Source organism: Phocoena phocoena, chromosome 15, assembly GCF_963924675.1.
Source record: "Phocoena phocoena chromosome 15, mPhoPho1.1, whole genome shotgun sequence".
Classification (NCBI taxonomy): domain Eukaryota; kingdom Metazoa; phylum Chordata; class Mammalia; order Artiodactyla; family Phocoenidae; genus Phocoena; species Phocoena phocoena.
This window is the reverse complement of record NC_089233.1, coordinates 4,548,993-4,559,705: the sequence shown is the minus strand read 5'-3', so window position 1 is coordinate 4,559,705 and position 10,713 is coordinate 4,548,993.

Sequence of the window (10,713 nt, the reverse complement as noted above, 5' to 3'; positions counted from 1 at the left end):
GAATTGTCTTTGTCCAAAAGAAAAGAGAAAACTTATCTTTTCAACAAACAAGACGTTATGACTGTGAGCCAGGCACAGTGGCTAAACTCCCACATAGACAGGAAGCCTTGGTGTTTGTATTTCAAAGAGACAGCTCCAATACCCGCCAAGGACAGTCCTAGGATGCAAAACTGACAAGAGGCTTATTTAGTTTTTAAAAAGATTTATGTGCCTGAAAGAGACAGAGAAAGGAGTTAAGATGACAAGTTTTCTAAAGGAAATGCTGAAAGAAAAGGTGTGTTGGGGGGAGGGTGTTTTTCCCTTTTGGCACCAGGAAAATTGTAAACTTTTTAGATTTTTATTTACCTAATCTCATGATATTTCCTGAGCCTGAGGCACCCAGCTGAGCCACTCCCAAATTCCTGGCTTTCCAAAATACATATTCATTCCAAAATGAATATTTGCTGTTTTAAGATGCTAAATTTTGGGGTAATTTGTTACCCAGTCACAGAAAACCAGTGCTGGAGTGATACATAAGGCATGCAACTTCATCCAAAGACCCATGCGATGTTTGAGTTCCACCAGGGTTTGTGCTTCACACAGAGGTACAGAGGAACTGTGATCATTCTACCTCACTGGATTTCCATGAACGCAAAAATGAATCCTGTGTCCATAACTGTATACACTGGGTTTTTGAATCTATTGACACAGGAGAGATTTTCCATTTTTATGGAGCATCACTGAGAACCCAATCGTCCACCTACCATTTTACCCTCTTACTGGTTGGAAGAACTTTTTGCACACTAACTTCTCGCCCTCTGTACTGCATACACTGTCTGTGCCCCACTAGACACAGAGATGCATCCCCAGCTGCAGAAGTGTGGTCAGGATCCAGCTGGCAGCTACAGAGAGACCCCTCATCCAAGGTCACACCTCACCCAAGCCCATACCTGCTGCCGGAGAGTGAGATGGGGTGTCAAGGCCTGGCCATGTCACCTTGAAGAGGGACATGCTAGTGGACCACACTCAGTCTCAAACTCCGCATCACGTGGCCGTGACTTTCTTGGGCCTGTGTAACCACTGACTTCTCCATCTTCCCAATCCTGCTTCCTCTTCTGCCCTCCACAGGTTCAGGTTCCTAATAAACATCTCATACCCCAAACCATCTTGGTGGCAGCTGCTTCTGGAGAACCCACCCCGTGACAGTTGGAGGTGGGGGTCCAAGAAAGCAGGTGATTAGATCCTGGTCGGAAAACTAAGATCCCACAAGCTGCGCAGCATGGCATGGCCAAAAAAAAAACAAAAAACACACACACAACTCCCCCCACCCCCCAAAACAAAAACCAAAACAAATGTGGTGTTCCCAGGGGCCAAAGGATCGGGCCTCTAACAAGGTTGCCAATCAGCTAACACCTGCCTTTCCTGCATGCAGAGCTCTGTTGACACCACACGCTGAGAGCTTACTGAGTGCTTGATCTACCAGCATGGGACCCCCGTAATACTACAACCCACCGGAGGATCCACTCCTCAGCAAAGGAAGTAGGAAGTGGGCCCGTGACCCCTTGGACCGCTGGTGATATCACACACCACACCACCCAGAAGCTGCCATCTAGGGGTGATGTGATGGCACAGCCTGTGGATGGTACAGCTGAAATGCCAGCTCAAGGGCAGTGCTCGGCAAGATGAGGTGCCATCCCCCAGGATGGCGTGTGCCCTAAACTTCTGCCTGGCACTGTGTCCTCACAAGGAAGAATGCACGGACCTGGACACCAAGGGGTGGAAGCAGGAGTGGTCCCATGTATCATATCTGTTGCTGGGTAACGCATCACCCCCAAACTTAGCAGCTGAAAACAATGCACATTCATTACCTCGCTGTTTCTGTGGGTCAGAAATCTGGTTGCAGCTTGCCTGGGGGCCTCTGGTTCAGGAGCTCTGCAATCAAGGCATTGACCAGGGCTGTGGTCATCTCAAGGCTTGAGTGGAGGATGATTGGGGCCGATCAGCTTTCAGGCTCACTGGTATGGCTGTTGGTAGGCCTTGGGCCCTCTCTGGCTGCTGGCACGAGACATCTGTCCTTTGCCACGTGGGCCTCACCCTACTGCAGCTATACCATGGCAGCTGGCTTCCCTTAGAGCAAGTGGGCAAGAAAGCAAGAGAAGATGCTCAAGGCGGAAGCCACAGTCTTTTTATAACCTGATCTTGGAAGGGATATCCCATCACTTCTGCTGCCGCAACTCTGGGCTCTGCAGGGCTAGAGTCCTGGTCCCCAAAGGGGGACACTTCCACCAAAGGACACAAAAGAGTCCGATGGGATGATAAGCCACAGATGCTGCCTGGGTACTTTGGGCTTCTTATGTGCAGACACCAACTGGCAAGAAGAGCCCCCACTTTGACAGGGAAATTGACCCTAATACCAAGAGGAGGTAGCGCCGCTGCTACTCCATAAAATTCGGGTGATCTACTCCGAGCCTCCTGGTAGTCCCTTGCACAATTATGACCATAAATGAATGGGTACAGCAGCCCCAGCCTGAGAAGGGCATGTCCCTGGGAGATGAAGGTCTGGGTCATGCCCCCAGGTAAGCCATCAAAGCCAGCAGAGGTAGTAACTAAAGGTGAGGGGAGTCTAGAATGGAGGAGGGAGAGGATGGGTATCCCTTGCAGCTTTGGGGCTGCCTCCAGTGACAATGGCTACAATTCATCCTGCTAACTTCCCTCTTCTAAGGAAAGCAAGAAGAAAGGCTGACTGAAATCCTGCAGGATCAGAACCCTCAAAATATGAGAGAGAGAGAGAGAGGTGTGTGCGTACGAACAGCATGGGCTATGAAACCCAACGATGCACCACCAGGATCCCCTTGGAGGAGGAACTTCCCGTGTAGCTGTGGAGAGCTTGGTCAGCTGAGTAGAGTGAGGTCAGGGTACAGCATCTGTAACTTCGGTCTGTCCATCCACTGGGAGCTGCTTCATCCCAGGTCACGCCCTTCCCAGGGCAGCCATACCCAGCCACTGAGCATAAAGGCCCTGCCCCTCAGCTCACAGGACACCCCCGTGGACAAACCTCGCTCCAGAGTTTCCACCTGGTCGGCTAAGGCTGTGTCAGACCTGTGTTGCTGTTCATGTTCTCACTCCTTCCCCTCCCAGGCTTCGATCCTCAGTAAACTTCTTGCACCACAGGCTCTATCTCAATATCTGCCTCCAAAGAGCCCAACCTTTGACACGTGCTATGGGACGTGTCTGTATGATGATCTGACCTCTGGCCTTACACCTGCCCCAGGTGAATTCAGACACCGGGACAGCTAGCAGTCACATAACTGGATGTGTACAGGATTGTGGGTCCTCTAACTGTGTCCCACTAAACCTAAACTGAATATGTCCCCAATGCAACTTCCCCTTAGCCAGACCACAGAAATGCCTGGGGTCTCTCCATGAACACTTAGAATGTGCGGGGGCTGGTAGAGTGGAGTCAGTGATCTTAACCAATTGTGGTTCAAATACCTCACTTTTGCAAAATTTGCAAAAACACATGACCCTGGGAATGCATAGTTAGAGCCCCTCCCAGGGTCTTCAAAGTAACCTGTGCAAGTGAGGGGCCCTGGAGCTGAAGCTTCATTCACTTCATGGTAAGTAGCTGCCAACGTGTATTTTGTCCTGTCGTTTAAAAAATATGTACTAGGGGCTGCCCTGGTGGCGCAGTGGTTAAGAATCTGCCTGCCAATGCAGGGGGCACAGGTTTGAGCTCTGGTCTGGGAAGATCCCACATGCCGCGGAGCAACTGGGCATGTGCGCCACAACTACTGAGCCTGTGCTCTAGAGCCCGCAAGCCGCAACTACTGAAGCCCACGGGCCTAGAGCTCGTGCTCCCCAACAAGAGAAGCCAGCGCAATGAGAAGCCCACCGCAATGAAGAGCAGCCCCCACTTGATGCAACTAGAGAAAGCCCGCGTGCAGCAACAAAGACCCAACACAGCCAAAAATAAATAAATAAAATAAATAAATTTATTTTTTTAAATGTACCATATATATGTATATATAGTAAAATGTAAAATTGCACCTTGTTTTTGAATAATTAAAAATTATAACCATTCTTCCACATCATTAACTCTTCCTGAACATCATCTTTCCATGGTACTTCTTTTTTTTTTTTTTTTTTTTTCATGGTACTTCTTAAACTTGTTTTCTTTTTTTTTTTTTCGGCCGTGTCACAAGGCTTGTGGGATCCTAGTTCCCTGACCAGGGACCAAACCCGTGCCCTCGGCAGTCCCAACCAGTGGACCCCCAGGGAATTCTCTTCTTAAATGTTTTTTAATATCCTTTTTGTAGTAAAAGGGAGTCCATGCTCATTATAGGAAATTTGAAAATAGGTAAAAATAACGGGGGGGAAGTCACCTATAAGTCCAAACTCTAGAGCTGAAGCTCAGAGCAGATGTGGTATCGAGTAGGGGGGCCTCCCCACAAGGATTCCCCAATTCCCAGGGGAGATTTGGAGTTGTAGAGGCTTGCTGATTATGGGGCAAGATGGGGGAGGATTTGAACAATGTCTGAATTGCGGTGTCAGTAAATATAGACTTGCCTGGGAAGTCTGGAGGGGAAGCAATGGAAGTCCAGCTCCAGACAATCCTGTGAGCCCATGAGGGGACTCTCTGTATGTGAAGAGTGAGTGGGACTTGGCTGGTACTGGAACAGCCTTGTCATCATGTTGGAAGGTCTAGGTTGAGGGCCTGGGACAGCTGGACCACTGGAGTCTGTAATTGGGGTTCTAGACATTTTGCTCTGAGGTTGCATTGAAGGAGCAAAATCTGGGGAAGGGGTAGAGAAAGAGGCTCTCCACCTCTTTGCTTCACAATAGCCTGCCAAGGATGGTGTCCATGTGTGGTAACCCCCATGAGCCATGCCACCTGGTATGCATGGGCGTGTGTAGTCTCTCCCACCCAGAGTCTGGGTTGGGCCTGTGACTCACCTTAACCCATAGAATGAAGCAGAGTGATGTTGTGCTGGCTTCACACTATACTATAAAGCTACAGTAATCAAAACAGTATGGTAGTGGCACAAAAATCGAAAAATAGATCAACGGAACAGGATAGAGAGCCCAGAAATAAACCCACCACCTATGGCCAATTAATCTATGACAAAGGAGGCAAGAATATACAATGGAGAAAAGACAGTCTCTTCAGTAAGTAGTGCTGGGAAAATTGGACAGCTATATGTGAAAGAAGTAAATTAGAATATTCTCTAACACCATATACAAAACTAAACTCAAAATGTATTAAAGACCTAAATGTAAGACTGGATAGTATAAAACTCCTAGAGGAAAACATAGGCAGAACATTCTTCGACATAAATCACAGCAATATTTTTCCAGATCCATCTCCAAAAGAAAAGGAAATAAAATAAAAAATAAGCAAGTGGGACCTAATTAAACTTAAAATCTTTTCCACAGCAAATGAAACCATTGACAAAAAAAACAACCTACTGAATGGGAGAAAATATTTGCAAATGATATGACTGATAAGGGATTAATATCCAACATACATAAACAGCTCATACAACTCAACATCAAAAAAACAAGCAACCAGGAACTTCCCTGGTGGTCCAGTGGTTAAGACGTTGCCTTCTAATGCAGGGAGTGTGGGTTTGATTCCTGGTCGGGGAGCTAAGATCCCACATGTCTCATGGCCAGAAAACCCAAAAAATGTGAAATAGAAGCAATACTGTTACAAATTCAATAAAGACTTTAAAAACGGTCCACATCAAAAAAAATCTTAAAAACAAACAAACAAAACAAGCAACACAATTTAAAAATAGGCAGAAGAACTGAACAGACATTTTCCCAAAGAGGAAACGCAGATGGCCAACAGGCACATGAAAAGATGTTCAACGTTGTTAATCATCAGGGAAATACAAATCAAAACCACAGTTAGATATCACCTCACACATATCAGAATGACTATCATCAAACAAAACACAAATAACAAATGTTGGAGAGGAAGGGGAGAAATGGGAACCCCCTAACACTGTGAGTATGTAAATTGGTGCAGCCACCATGGAAAACAATACGGAGGTTTCTCAAAAAACTAAAAATAGAACTACCATATGACCCAGCAATTCCACTCCTGGGCATATATCAGAAAGAAAAAAAAAAAACACCACTAATTCAAAAAGATACATGCACCGCAGTGTTCACAGAAGCATTATTTCCAATTGCCAAGATATGGAAGCAACCTAAGTGTCCATCAACAGATGAATGAACAAAGAAGATGTGTCATATATACACAATGGAATACTACTCAGCCATGAAAAAAGAATGAAATTTTGCCATTTGCAGCAACATGGATGGACTTCGAGGACATTATGCTAAGTGAAATAAGTCAGACAGGGAATTCCCTGGTGGTCCAGTGGTTAGGACTCAGCACTTTCACTGCCAGCGTCCAGGTTCAATCCATGGTTGAGGAACTAAGATCCCACAAACTGTGTGGCATGGCAAAAAAAAAGCCAGACAGATAAAGACAAATACTGTATGATATCACTTATATAAGGAATCTAAAAACCCCAGCAAACTAGTGAATATAACAAAAAAAGAAGCAGACTCACAGATATAGAGAACAAACTAGTGGTTACCAGTGGGGAGAGGAGGTGAGGGACAATATAGAGGTAGGGGAGTGGGAGGTCCAAACTATTGGGTGTAAGATAGGCTCAGGGATCTATTGAACAACATGGGGAATATAGCCAATATTTTGTAATAACTGTAAATGGAAAGTAAACTTTAAACACTGTATAAAACTTTTAAAATTAAAAACAAATAAATAAAAGAATGAAATATCTTTCGAGACACAGAAGAATGTCAAGAGCAATGAGAAAGCTTTGAAATCAAGCACAGAGACTTTTCTGTGTATCTGATATATTTATGGTGGAGACATAACCTACTGTACTGGGTCAAATAATGCTCCCTCCCCTACTGCAAATTCTTGTCCACCTGGAACCACAGAGTGTGACATTATTTGGAAATAAGATCTTTGCAGATGTAATTAGTTAAGGTGAGGTCACGTTGGATTAGGGTGGGTCATAATGCTCTTTATAAGAGATGTTCTTATAAGAGAACACAGAGATGCAGACACACACACACACATACCCTATCATGTGAAGACACTGACAGGCAGGGAAAACATGACATGATGGTGGAGGATAGAGTGGGGCATCTATAAGCCAGGGAATGCCAAGGATTGCTGGTAACCTAATGACCACCAGAGGCTAGAAGGGAGGCAATGCTGCTGACGTGAGTTTGGACCTCTGGTCTTCCAAACTGTGAGAGAGTACACTTCTGTTATTTTAAGGCACCCAGTTTGTTACAGCAGTCCTAGTAGATGAATACACCTACCTTTTGCAACAGAATGCTTATTAGACTTACAGCTGACTTCTCAATATAAAACATGGAAGCCAGAAACCAGTGGAATAACATCTTCAAATTGATGAGAAAATATAACTGTCAACCCAGAACTGTATATTCACTGAAACTGTCTTTCAAGAACGTGGGTAGTTACAAAGATATTTTCAGATGCAAAAACTGAATTTACTACCAACAGACCCTCACTACAAAAAAAAAATCTAAAGTAAAAAATGTACTTGAGGAAGAACGAAAATGATCCAAGAAAGAAGGCGCAAGAAGCAAGACAGAATCACAGTTCAGGATGTGAAGAGAAGAATGCTGCAGGGGTGGAAACTTTGGGAGCCCCAGGGAAACACAAGAACTCAGCTGCCAGCCTTTCAGTAGCCAGAAGCTCTACAGCTAGGGGACAATGGGCCTGATTGTTTCCCGGGATGGAGTTTTCCACGAAGCAGGAAAAGAAACTGACAAAAAAATGTCTCCTATACCGGCAATCCCTTCCGACTCAGTAATTCAGCTCCTGAACCAGCGTTATGAGTGTCCATTTACACAGCATTTTTCAGAAATATCACTTAGTGCTTAGTGTAAGGAAAGGCTAATCAAGATTTTGTGATGAATTTCTTTTTTTTTTTGCGATGAATTTCTTGAGAAATGGCTCTATATTCTTGATACAGGTGTAAATCTTCTAATTTATTTTTGGGATTCTTAGATGGTTTGGGGTAACTAATATGTAACATGAAAACTGCAAGTATTTTGTATTTCAAATACTTCTACCTACTGATGAGTGTAAAAATATCAGACTACTCAATATTTGGGACCACTTATTGGCAACCGTCACAAAACAAATTGATTTGTATAGTGAGATGTTGCCAAATTGTGTAAATATTTACATACAGCATATACCTGTGTATTTTAGCAATGACTGGGGTCCTGTCACTTCCTTTTTTTCTTTCATAAGTGAAAAAGATTCAGAACACACGACCACTTTTCATTCTTAGAAACATGCATAAAACGATCTTTTATCAGAGCAGTAGAAAGTTAAACACTGGAAGTACCCAAATACTTTGAAAAAGCTGTCTTCTTTTCATCTCTCCCTCCATTTTGGATATAGTATGTGTGCATCTTTATGGGTACACACAGACTAGGCTTTGTGAACTACTTTTTTTTGCTAAAAAATCATGGCTTGTTGGCTCATAATGACATAGTCATACCTAAGAGATTTGTAATTTCTTTTCACTCTTTTCTTGAGCTTATGAGATAGAGTTTCAGTTCTAAGTAAGCGTCGTCCAAACCTTCTGTACACATTTCAGTCTGCTGTGTAACATAATGACATGAAATCGTATTCCTTTTTCTCTTCTTGTTTCTTTTAGCATGTAAGTTTGTTGTGAAAATGTAAATCTCTGAATGGGTATGAGGTTAGATCTGAGATTTATTTCTGCGCATTATGTCTGAGTCTATGATTTCTCAGAAGGACTATGTGTGTATATACACACACATGCACATATACACTTATGAATAATATGAAATTATTTGAAGAGAAAAACTTTCTGCAAGTGCCTTCACCAATCAGGATTAATGATTGCTTAAAGACCCTGACGACCTGAGGATAACTTTCTCACGAAGTAGATTCAATGGCTGATAACAGATGCTTAGAAACAGCAAAACAGATGAAATGGCTCAAACCAGCAGGAAGTCTGGTCTTTCTCCTGGGGTTCCCCTCCTCAAGGAGCTTCTGGGGGAATCCCTGAAGGATGTGGCCATGTGCTGGAAATCTGTTCTGGTAGCGGCCTGACACCTCGGCCCAGCTTTTGCACTCAGAGGCACTACTTCTGCCCAAGCTATTTGTGTTTCCTGAATCAATTCCCTCCTAACACGTACAAGTCCTGCCAACACAAGTAAGGTCACACGATGGAGTCTGCCTAAAGCTCAGAGGGGGAGGGCAGTGCTTCCAGGTGATGCTCTGATCCCACATCAGGGCCTCTCCCCGCAGGGCCCAGCTTACCTCCCGCTAGTGCGGGAGCTCCCAGCTCCTCCCTCGAGGACTCTCCTCTTCCGCAACCTCCAGTCCTTCCAGCTCCTAGATGTTGGACATTGGGGTCATCCATTTCCTTCTGCGGAAACCCCCCACTGACCCCACATGGTCCAAGAACACACCATCAGTGCTTTTATTCAGTGCCGGGGACATCAGGAATCCAGTTAACATCTCTTTAGAGAAAATATTTTCCCTCCCTTTTAGGGCACTATCAAGAGAAAGAGTTCGCTAATTCACACAACCAACAGACCCTTAAGCCAGTGGTCTATACCACAGCACTCGGTTTCCTGGTGACATCACGGTTTCCCCGCAGAACACTGCGTGGGTCCTGCCTGCCTGTGACTCACCACCGTCTGGGTGAATTTCCTAAAACAAAGAGCATCTTCAAAATAAGGTAATCAGCATCTTTCCATCCAGAAACCAGAACGGCCAACTAGCTTCAAACACAGCTCCCTTGCTAACATCTAAAAGTGAATCGAATCCCTTTTTAGGGGGTACACCACTATACCCCAGGATAGCCCGAATGAGTCAGCTGGCAGACATGCTTCATTTCAGGGGGCTGCAAACTCACAGCTGGGCTCCATCTGGCTCACAGAAACGTTTTCTTTGGCTCATAATTGATCATCTTCCTTAAAGTTTTGAATTGGTTGCCAACATTTCGTTAGGACACTGGAAATAGAAACCTGGATTTCTAGCTTCCTTTGCGAAAGCCTGAAGATCAGGCATCCCAAGGTGTGCCTTCTCACATGGACGTCCACTGACTAGAGGGTGCAGCGGGGCCCCCGCAGACAGAGCATCCGCTCTCCAGCCCTCCCTACTGTCTCTCCCTGTCCCTCCGTGTCAGTTACCTGTCATCCTTGGTCCTGTGTAGCTGTCTTCTTACACCACCCTCTTCACAAGCCTGCATTCCTCGTCCAGCCTCCGTGGGCATTCCGTCCGCAACCCTTGCATTAGGGCTTTGGATATATGTGGCCAAACTGTTTCATAGAAAGGAGCCATTCATTTTCTTGAGCAGCTTGGTCACCCTCACCTTTGTGTTATTTGTTTGATTTAATAGGCAATTACGGAACCTTGCTGTATGCAAAGGCTAGAAGCAGATGGGCCAATGGGAAATCAGGCTGATGGACGGGCTTTCAGTGAGTAGACATCTACTAGCTGAAGCCTGGGTGTGTGAGAATTTGCAGAGGGAGGGCAAACAGTGCTGCTTAAATAAAGATCAATGAAGATAAGGACAACTAGAGCTTCCTGTGGTTTCCTGTCGGGACGATAGCAGGTTCAGGGGAGTGACAGGAGAGAAAGCCAGGCTGCTGTGTGCTGAGAGGTGAGTG